General features: G+C 33.0%; 1 long non-coding RNA gene and 1 pseudogene across 1 annotated transcript; one reads left to right on the forward strand and one right to left on the reverse strand.

Moving 5' to 3' along the window:
* Nucleotides 1-2,051: 2,051 nt before the first annotated feature.
* LOC127083469 (mRNA-decapping enzyme subunit 2-like) lies at nt 2,052-8,366 on the reverse strand (annotated as a pseudogene).
* A 623-nt stretch (nt 8,367-8,989) lies between these two features.
* LOC127084963 (uncharacterized) lies at nt 8,990-10,448 on the forward strand. The gene is made up of 2 exons (XR_007789031.1): nt 8,990-9,077; nt 10,158-10,448. It is a non-coding gene; the product is annotated as an uncharacterized LOC127084963 (long non-coding RNA).

The following is a 10,448-nucleotide window of genomic DNA, read 5'->3' on the forward strand; positions in this document are numbered from 1 at the left end:
AAACAATAAACATAGTAACTATATTGTCCAAGGATATTTGGTTATGCACTTTTGCATGATTGAGTTACAAAAGTCAGTACATGTTAGAAAATCGAGTTTTTAGGCAGGATGGATAGGTGAGGTACGGCATGACACCATGTTGAACCACTTCGTCAAATTCATGTAGACAGCTTCATACACAATGTGACATTTGTGTTTGATTTTCCTGATTTTTCTATTCTTTGTGATTGAACCATTCTTCAAGTTGATGATCATCTCGATTGTAACACCATTTTCACATCTTCACCTTTGCCACCTTAATCATGTTTTGCATTAAAAATTTTGTTTTCCATTATCTTCTTCTTTCATCCTCATCTTCTACTGTCCAACTATCAGCTTTTCTGGATGATCTTCATCCATATTGCAAATCTATCAATCCTTAAAATATGTATTGGTGAGCATCATCCCTCAAAAGTCAAATATATTTTGCATTAGAAGAAATAAGTATAAAAATAGTCATGCTATAGTAATTTTTTATTGGACTAAACTTTATTTAAACTAACATGAAAACACATACAATTAACTTTACTTAAATTTTATTTGTAATAACATAGACCTACTTCAAGATCAAGCATATGCACAATGATCAAACACATTCGAATAAAAATTATTACCAATCTCTTTGTTTCATTATCTTCAGTTTTAATCAGTGTCTTTAACAACTCATTTTTCTGATAACAGGGCATTATACATTTCAAAGATGATCACACACAAACACAAAGATGAACACAAACACCAAATAAAAAAAATATACCATTTTTACCAAAGAAAAGAATACTATTTTAGTTGATAAATATGGAAAACACAAACATAAAATTGAAATATATATTTTCTACCGAGGATGAGAACATTACCCGTACATGGATAAAGAAGATAAAAACTTTTTTTTATTATAGAAAAAAAAAACTTAAAAAGAAAAACCAGGAGAGCTTACCTCAAGGGATTTTCCAACTATCCTCGACCAATTGTCACAAAACTCGTCTCTTTATTTAACAAAAATCATGCAAAAGAAACACTAAAATCAAAGGAAGACAATAAAAAGAGACATAAAATATGACTTGTAACACTCAAGAAAAATAATAGGAAATCAACATGCCTCACAAATCAGAGTTGCAGCAAGAATAAAAAACAGAGTTGCAGCAAACCTCGTAAAACAACGTAATCATTTATTATTTACGGTATTAATACACATATATAATGGAAAATCAACCTATATTGGAAAAAAACATACAAACCATTATTTATTTCCAATATCAATATACACATATAACAAGAGAGATCCACCACCACGAGAGAGTTGAAAAGGCAGAAAGATAACCAAATAACCAGATCAACAAACCCTTTTCGTTTGTTAGTTTGGTCAAAAATAAATAAATTCTTGAACAAAGTTACTCTCATTTTGATGAGGTGACAGATTAAGAGAAAAGGACAATTTGAAGTTTTCCACATTATTTTAATCTTATGATACAAAGTTGAGATAAGAAATTTGTGCTAGTTACACCTTACCCAATTTAATAAGTAATTTCTAAAATAGATCTAATGTCATATTTACTTTTCAAAAACTTTTCTCTATTTTCTTAAATCTCTCATTTCATTAAAGATCGAAGAAAGTCACACATTACACGTCTTCTATTGACTTTCCATTGCATAAGTAACATTTTATTTTAGTATGTAAGAATCTCACATGAACTTATATCACGATCATGAAATAAAATATTTCACATAAGCAGAGTCTGACAACTCAACACATGTAATTTTTTTAATTTTCAAAACTTCGGCAAATTCAATTTAAAAAACAATTAGGGTTACAGCTTAAAAAGCAAAAAAGAGACGTTGCTCACTCAAAATGTTACTGAGAGAAAATTTCAATTCATTCCAAAAGCTACCAAATGACCTACCTGCAAACAACATTTCCAACAAAAAGCTATGTTGGCATGAATTAGCTGCTGCTATATAGGGATTTATAATAAACATTACCGCAGAAATCAGTTCCATTCTTTTCGAGACCGAGATAAATGTAGGAATCAGTTCTGATTAGGGAAACTATAGTAACTTTTACATAGGAATGTTTCTCTACTTCTCCATATATGCTACTGAGAATACTATCCAGTCTTAGGTACACAAACTTGGTTGATGCACATAATGTACATATTAGACTACTCCACAAACATGTACAGAAACCTAACTAGACCATAGAGATGGATAACTACCAGTGAAATGGAGAAAACAATTCAGTTGAAGAGTACTTTACAGGAACATGGCTGGATTTTCAAGAAAAGGAAGCTTCCATTGCTTGTAAAATTTGTGCAGTACTAAATCTGAAATTCCTAAAGCTTCGGCCAGGCCCTACATCAAGAGGCTGAGAATCTGGTTCAGTCTTTGTTGGCTGGCTTTCCATAAGTGTGGAACTACTTCCAGTAGAACTGTGCTTCGCTTTCCATACACAAATTCCTTAACAAAAGAATAAAGGCTTGTTAGCAATCCTTCTTTTTCATTATTTTCATTACAGGTAGTTAAACGATAAAATAATAGCTATTTGTAACGAACAGCCAGCACTTGCATTAATATAGCAAATACCTTTAAGAGGCAAATCAGGTCTTGGAGCCATGGGAGGTTGGTGTGATGAAATCCATGATTTCAAAGATCTGCATGAACGCATTCAATCTTTTTGAACATTGACAACATAAGGGACATAACCATAAAATCAAAAACATGAAGTTGTACTCACGCCAGAAAAGGGGACACCATATACAGCTTAAGACCAGTGATCCCACGAGATATCACTTCATCACTTGAAGGTTGAAGGTCATCAAGCCGTTGCCATGCAATTTCCTGTATAGGTATAACAAGCCAAATTCAGCATTCTTATCTCTTATGGAGTAGTAGTTAAAGAGCTCTAAAACTAAACAATGCAGAATAAATACAAATCCAATTTTCAAGGTAACATGGCTCCAAAATAAATACATTAAAAGAATCACATACACTGATCTCCTTTTTGGTTTGTGGGGCAAATGATGTATATCATCTTTGACACCAGCAATAATGTAAAGTCGCACTCTCTGTTGTCCAAAAATAACTTCAAGGTATTCATCCTTGTTAAGAAGTTTTGAAACATCAAAACCTGTTTCTTCCATGACCTGCATTTAGCACAAACAAAAACAAGTTAGGAAAAGATAAGGCGAGATTCTTGTGTATTTGACCCAACTTAGTTTTTTGGCTTTTTTTCTTAAACTAAAAGCTAAAAATAGGAGCTTTGTATATAAAGCTGAAATTATTTGATAATTCCAGCTTGACTCCATCCAGCTTAATAGTTATTTAAGAAATAAAAATGTTTGGCAAAATATTTCTATAAGATCCTTGATCATATTAAAAATTCTATAAGACCAACATTAGCAAGTAATAATCTTTAATTTCTTTTAGAATATACACACAAATGCGAAAAGAGTTCAAATTACCCCAGAATACTACGGTATAGTTACACTGTTCAATAACTTTTCATCAAATGCATATATTACTAAATTCACCGCTGGCGATGTATTAAGAGTAACTATCACATAATCATCAGTAAACTCTGCATAATTTAAAATTGTCTGTAATGTCATTGAGATAAACCAAGATTATTGGTGTTTAAAATTGCTTGATATACAATATATGTGGGGGATTGTTTCCATTCAATACACCTAGTTTTTAAGGAGGACTTTTAGCCCAGCTTCTCCGTTTAAGGAGATAAGAACCCAAAACTAAGATATGGGGGGAAATGCACCCTTAGTATGACATAAATTAGCTAAGTCAAATTAATTGTAGGTTTAATAAATCTATATCATTTGTGTTATGTTTCATAGAGCTACAGAGCAAAAGAAAATAAAAGGAGACTCGTTCACAACTAAAATGAGAAAGGGATAACTCTGAACAGCCGCGCTTACTTCTCTTACGGCGCATGCATGATCTTCTTCATCTTTGCTCTTTTTGCCACGAGGGAAGCTCCAACTTGATCCTTTCCATCCCTTAACTAGCAAACACTGTCAACAGATAGTAAATAAGAATCAACATACCGATAAATAACTTTGATAGTAATAATTTGAGTCCTATGAGGCTCTCTTGTAAAACTACTTGCTTGAACCTAGAAAAGTTGATGTTATGTTGTAATATACAATATCTTGAACATACAACTTCGCCGTTCTGATAAAAGTGACAACTTCATAATGCAGGTTAAGAAGTTAATAAACCTGAATGTCTTTTCTTTATATAATAATTGTGCTTCTTAGAGACCTAATTAAAATTTTCAATGCACAGTTGAAGTAATACGTCCCTCATGTTCAGAAACAAAAGCTTTGGACCACGGAATATCGGTGAAGGTGAAAGCAATATTTCAAAATAACCAGTAATAATAATAATAGTAATAATAATAGTAATAATAATAATAATAATAATAATAATAATAATTGTAATACAATAGGGAACGCTGGTTATTTCGAACTAACACTGCAGCTACAAAACAAAAACATAAGTAGCCTTTGCACCTCTAATTTCTAAATGTTAACACAGTATCAATGTCTCTGTAATATTTTTAGGGTCCATTTGATTTGTTAAAAATGAGAGACTGTGTGATAAAAACTTTTACACCATGTTTGATTTTAAAATTTTACAGTTGGCATTGTCTCTAATCACTTGAATGATGAGCAGCCATCAACTGACAATATTGATCCTCCTTAGAGCCAGCTATCAATAATCTATGTTATAGAATTTATAAGATAGATTTTAACCATGTGAAACTCGCACACTGAATTTAGTAATTGTTAACAAAATGTACAAAACAAAGTACAAAAATGAGAGAAAAAACAACATATTATAGTTTTAATTTAAGGGTGTAAATTGACTCGGGGCCATAGTTATAAAATAGAGGCAAAGCCCACTGCATTAGAATAGAAACCAAGGCATTTTCTTATTATAGAAAGCAAACAATGAGTACTATTAAGAGCATATATTCTCAGCTTACCCTTTCAAAGGTTTCATCAAGAATTATTGCGCCAGTTACAGGAACTCGAACCTTGTAGGAAGTGAAGTCCTTAAAAATGTCATCTATATGGGCCACATAAGGCTTCAAAACATCACAACTATTGAACACTGTTCAATATTAAGGAAGAATCCAGTTATATGATGTGAATACTGAGATTAGATTAGGACAATGAAACTAAAATGTAGTGATGATTAGCCTTTTCTATGTAAGCCTATACAACAATGCCTTCTAATGTCTAAAAATGTAAATCAAAACAAGGATATCCTTGTCTCACCTGGCCAGAGAATTATTAAAAACAACACTATTCTAATATTAGCATTTCATTTGAAGTATGTGTGTATCTGTGCACAAGCATGTGAGCATAGCTGTTCATCAACACTAACGAAATTTTTTAAGGAAAAAAAGGTCTGCTTAGTGCTTACATCTTTTCGGTGCAATACCATGCAGAGAAAATTTACACTAAGTCACTAACAGTTTGCCCTGAAATCCATGTAACACATGCAGTTTCCTCTACCTTTAAACATAGTAAAAATGACGACAAAAATATGAAGCTTTCCAGAAAACTAGACTGCAGTGCAGATTGTTATGCTTGGTTCGGTGCTAGAATATTAGAGAAAACCATGAGAGGAGAATAATTTAGAATTTAGATCCCCTCCGCGATTTCATTCATAGATTACAGGAGACTGCATAAAAAATAATAAAATATTTAAATCTTGAGGAGCAACACAGTTTTAACCAAATCAAATATTTCAAACCATCCACGAAATTAAATTCTGTGAATATATCATTTGTCCTCTGCTCACACTCTTTCATTTCACCTCCATGTCTAAACCAAAGAATTTAGCTTACCGTGTTATTTTCCCTTGTTTAATGAAAACTACGAAAGAAGCCAGTGCATGAAAAAATAGTTGATATGTTACTATTATCAAAAGTAAATTACATAATAAGAATAACTTAAGCAATTTTAAACGGAGAGGACAATAAACAAAAGAAAACTGTAGTAAGGATACATAGTGAAGTGAACTCCTTCAGACTTAAAGACTTCAGAGATGGATTATTTTCTACAGAATTATCTTCATAAAACCAATGAGCATACTCCACAAGAAATAAGATCCTTTCAAATGATTGAAGGTCTTCCTGTGGCACATTTAGCACAAACCGGCTGCAATATAAACATATCATAGAGTAGTCTTTTACAATATGAACAGCATAAATAAAGGATATAGAGGGGAGAAAGTTAATAGAATTCCAAAAGTGTTACAGAAATAAAAGGACTAGAATACCCAACAGCATGTGATCAAATAAAATCTATATCACTACAAATTCATGCCAAACCATTTCAACAAATTTCCAAATTATTATTAAAAAGAATAAATAAAAACCGAAGAAAACAATTGAATGGGTGATATGACCCCAAAAACCAAGATTCAAGTAGGACAAAGCAGCAAGCAGTGGACTAAGCATCGGGTTCAAGAGAGATGATGAAGAATATTTCAAATCGAAGACATGGGACATAAAGAAATAGATGTGTGGAAGGCAGAAAATATGTCAGAGAAGAATTCAGTTGAGAAAAGGAGTATGAGGGGAGATGGGAATGAGATAGTGAGAAAGGAAAAAGTAAGGACCTTCAATGTTCTAGCTGTGCTCTTACTCTTATTTATTTCCTTGATGTATCTCCCTAAATTTCATGCATAAGTACTGTGTCTCTAAATCAATTCCTTGTCAATACCACATCCATACTTGCACGCACAAAAACACAAGTTCTTTCTGGGACCTTATTAATCCTTTGTCTAAATATTCTTTATAACTTTCTCAGATTTTATTACAGAAGTTGTTGATCCCTTTGAATAGGTCTGACTTTTTCATTGAGATGTTCATCTCATCATCAATGTTCTAGCTGTGCTCTTACTCTTATTTATTTCCTTGATGTATCTCCCTAAATTTCATGCATAAGTACTGTGTCTCTAAATCAATTCCTTGTCAATACCACATCCTTACTTGCACGCACAAAAACACAAGTTCTTTCTGAGACCTTATTAATCCTTTGTCTAAATATTCTTTATAACTTTCTCAGATTTTATTACAGAAGTTGTTGATCCCTTTGAATAGGTCTGACTTTTTCATTGAGATGTTCATCTCATCATAGTGCATATGGTAATGGTACTTCTATGCCAAAAGCCATAGATAAGGATATGAGTTCATTTCAGGTCTAGTGATTTGGCATTTGGAAGCTCCCTCTGCACAGAGAAGGATCAAATAGAGCATCATCTTCCCATTTTAACAATTTGCAGCCAAAAACCATAGGCGGTGAAATAACTTTGGCTTCAGCCACCATGTCAGTGTTGATTTTAAATACCTAATGATTAGTTAATCCTTCATTTTGGCTCTGGTTGGATATCATAAAATGAAGGGAGCAGAATGAAATGGAGCGGAGTGGAATGGAGATGAATGAACTTTCCAATTCCATTCCATCACCAATATATTTTAGGACGGAACAAGATAAGTTTTTCATTCCACCCAAATCAAAGGGAAAGAAATATGGTGGTAAGTGATGGAATGGAATGGAATCCATACCACTCATTCTGCTCCACCCCATCCAATTTAACTTATCCAAACAATAGAATAACACTTCATTCCATCTCATACCACTCCATTTCACCCAATTTCATCAATCCAAGCATACCGTTGGGACTTATTCATGTGAGACTTTGTTGCAATAGTTCTTGAATGTATGAAAATTTAAAAACAAAAACATACCTAAATGCGTCTTTTGTTAATCCTTTTAGTCTTCAATTAGTTACTAGTTTAATTCTCAAATGTAACTGATACATTCAAAGACTAAAATGACTATTTACCCTAATAATGTTTTTTCACATTCAGCAGCAGAGAAAATCATGAATCAATCATTCATTGAAGCTTAAAATAACATCTTAGGTAATTCACAGTCAACACCGCACAATTCCTCAGGTAATGCAAGTGAAAAGCAGAAAAAAAAATGAAATCGAAAGCAGAAAGTGGAAATTGCGAACCTGCAAAGATCGTCGAGGAGTTCTTGAGGTGGAAGAACGGTTTTGTATGAAGAACTTGGAGAACGATGATGATTAGCCATGGGTAATGGCTTCAGAGAGCTTCAAACCCTAGAACCAAATAATTAAATTGAATTGAAATGAGGAAAATTGATCGGAGATTATTTTTTATATTTTGATTATATGGTAAAATTGATGATTGCATTCTCAACCCAATTTTCGGATCCAAAGGTCAATCGCGCCTTCAAATATTCATTCCCCCTCCTAAACTGATTTTTATTTTTATTTTAATTTTTTATTTGAGAAACATTTTTTTAACATACCAGTTATCTAGCATATCTATTCAAACATAAATAAAAAAATAAAAATAAACCAGCAATATCTCCTAGTTATAAAATAAGGGTAATGCTAACTTGTGTCCCAAGGGCACATGTTAAGAAACTCATAAATAGAAAATTTGTATTGAAAAAATAAATAAAATTATTAATTATAAGTTTCTAATAAATTCAATACACAATTTCCAAGAATTTATTTCTATATTGATCTCTTAACTTGTGCCCTTGGGGCACAAGTTAGCATTACCCATAAAATAAATACAGATGTGCATGTTACCGCGATAAGGATATAGGTATTTAAAGAACTTAGTAGGTTTATAATAATTTGGGGATGGTGAGTGTAACACCCCGATTAAAATAAGAGAATTATTTAATTGAGTTAATAGTATTTTATTAATTTAATTAAATAAAGTTGAATTATTGGATTATTATTATTATTATTATTATTATAGATATTATTTATTTTAATAATAATTAAATAAATAATATGAAGAGTGGAAGGGTAAAAGTGGAATTGGGTAAAAGAGGCCAAAGGAGATAACTGAAGGTTTTCATTTTCACGTATTTGCCTCAGAGTCAGAAAAGGGAGAAGCGCTGAAGAGAAAGAGAAGGAAGAGGAAAAGACCAAAGATTGCTCAGAGCTTCCTTCAATCCAAAGAGGTAAGGGGTCTGAACCTTATTAAACGATAATATGTGAGCAATTACATGATATAGGATTGGGTTGTTGATAAATTTGGGGAATTTAGGGAGATTGGGAAAGTTGTGGTTTTTGAGGGAAATTGTCCGATCTGTGAGTATGGTGGCGTTATATACATTGTAATCGAAGTATGTTGTGTATGTATGATTGTTAAATGTTGATATTGGGTTGTAGGCTTAGAAGCCGCGCGTCCACTGTTTCTGCGCTTAAAATCTTGTTTATGCACATAACAGCCAAATGACGTTCGCCATTATGCCTTTGGCGCTCGCCATTTGGGCCTTTTTCCAGAATAAGAGCGTTTAACGCTAAATGGCGTTCACCATTAGCCTAACGGCGTTCGCCATATCAGTTTGACAGACAGTTTTCAGAATAAGAGCGTTTAACGCTAATGGCGTTCACCATTAGCCTAACGGCGTTCGCCATATCAGTTTGACAGACAGTTTTTCCAGAATAAGAGCGTTTAACGCTAATGGCGTTCACCATTAGCCTAACGGCGTTCGCCATATCAGTTTGACGGACAGCTTTCGCGTTTTAAACTCCCAGATGTGATATCGTTGTAATGTTGTTGTTTTGTTGAGTTGTATGTCATGCTATTAATGATGATGATAACATGACTATATGATGTTGTTGTTGCTATGTTGATTATGATGCATGTTTGATGTGCATGCATTCATGAAAGGTCGATGCCTAGTGATGAACGGACTGAGTTCCAATGATGTTGTTGACTCCGGGCTTGTTGAGAGGCTTGGTTCCTTATGGGGAACTCGGATTCTATGGTGGTGAATCCGGGAGTAGTGATCCTGTAGTGGTCACAAAATGGGTATACCGAGTCGTGTTGAGTCATGCATGGGTGTGTGCATTGCAATTGATGTGTTGTTTGTTGATATTCATGAGTTTGTTGATTATAATGATGATTGTGATGATCCGTGTTGACATATGTACAAATTATTCATATTATATTCGGTCGTTATATTATTGTTTAATAATGTAATTCTCACCCCTTCTGCATGTGTTTATGTTCATCTATGATGAGCAATGTGCAGATAATGAGGAGTAGCTTTTGTTGAGGTGAAGAATAAGTGTAGAGTTATTCTACAGAGTCAAGTCAATGCTCTGGTCATGTGACACCGGGGTTATGGGATTCAATAGAGATTATATTATTATTTAAGTTGTGTATGAAGACTAAATTATTGATATGTTTTGTTGAAACATTTTTATAAATCGTTAATTGTGTTGTTGTCCGCTGCGAGGTTTTATTAAAATAAATGAAATATTTTTATGTTGTAAAGTGATGAGTGTTAAGTTGAATGAAATGTAAACTCTTCTACATGTTA

This window comes from Lathyrus oleraceus, chromosome 1, assembly GCF_024323335.1.
Source record: "Lathyrus oleraceus cultivar Zhongwan6 chromosome 1, CAAS_Psat_ZW6_1.0, whole genome shotgun sequence".
NCBI classification, from domain to species: domain Eukaryota; kingdom Viridiplantae; phylum Streptophyta; class Magnoliopsida; order Fabales; family Fabaceae; genus Lathyrus; species Lathyrus oleraceus.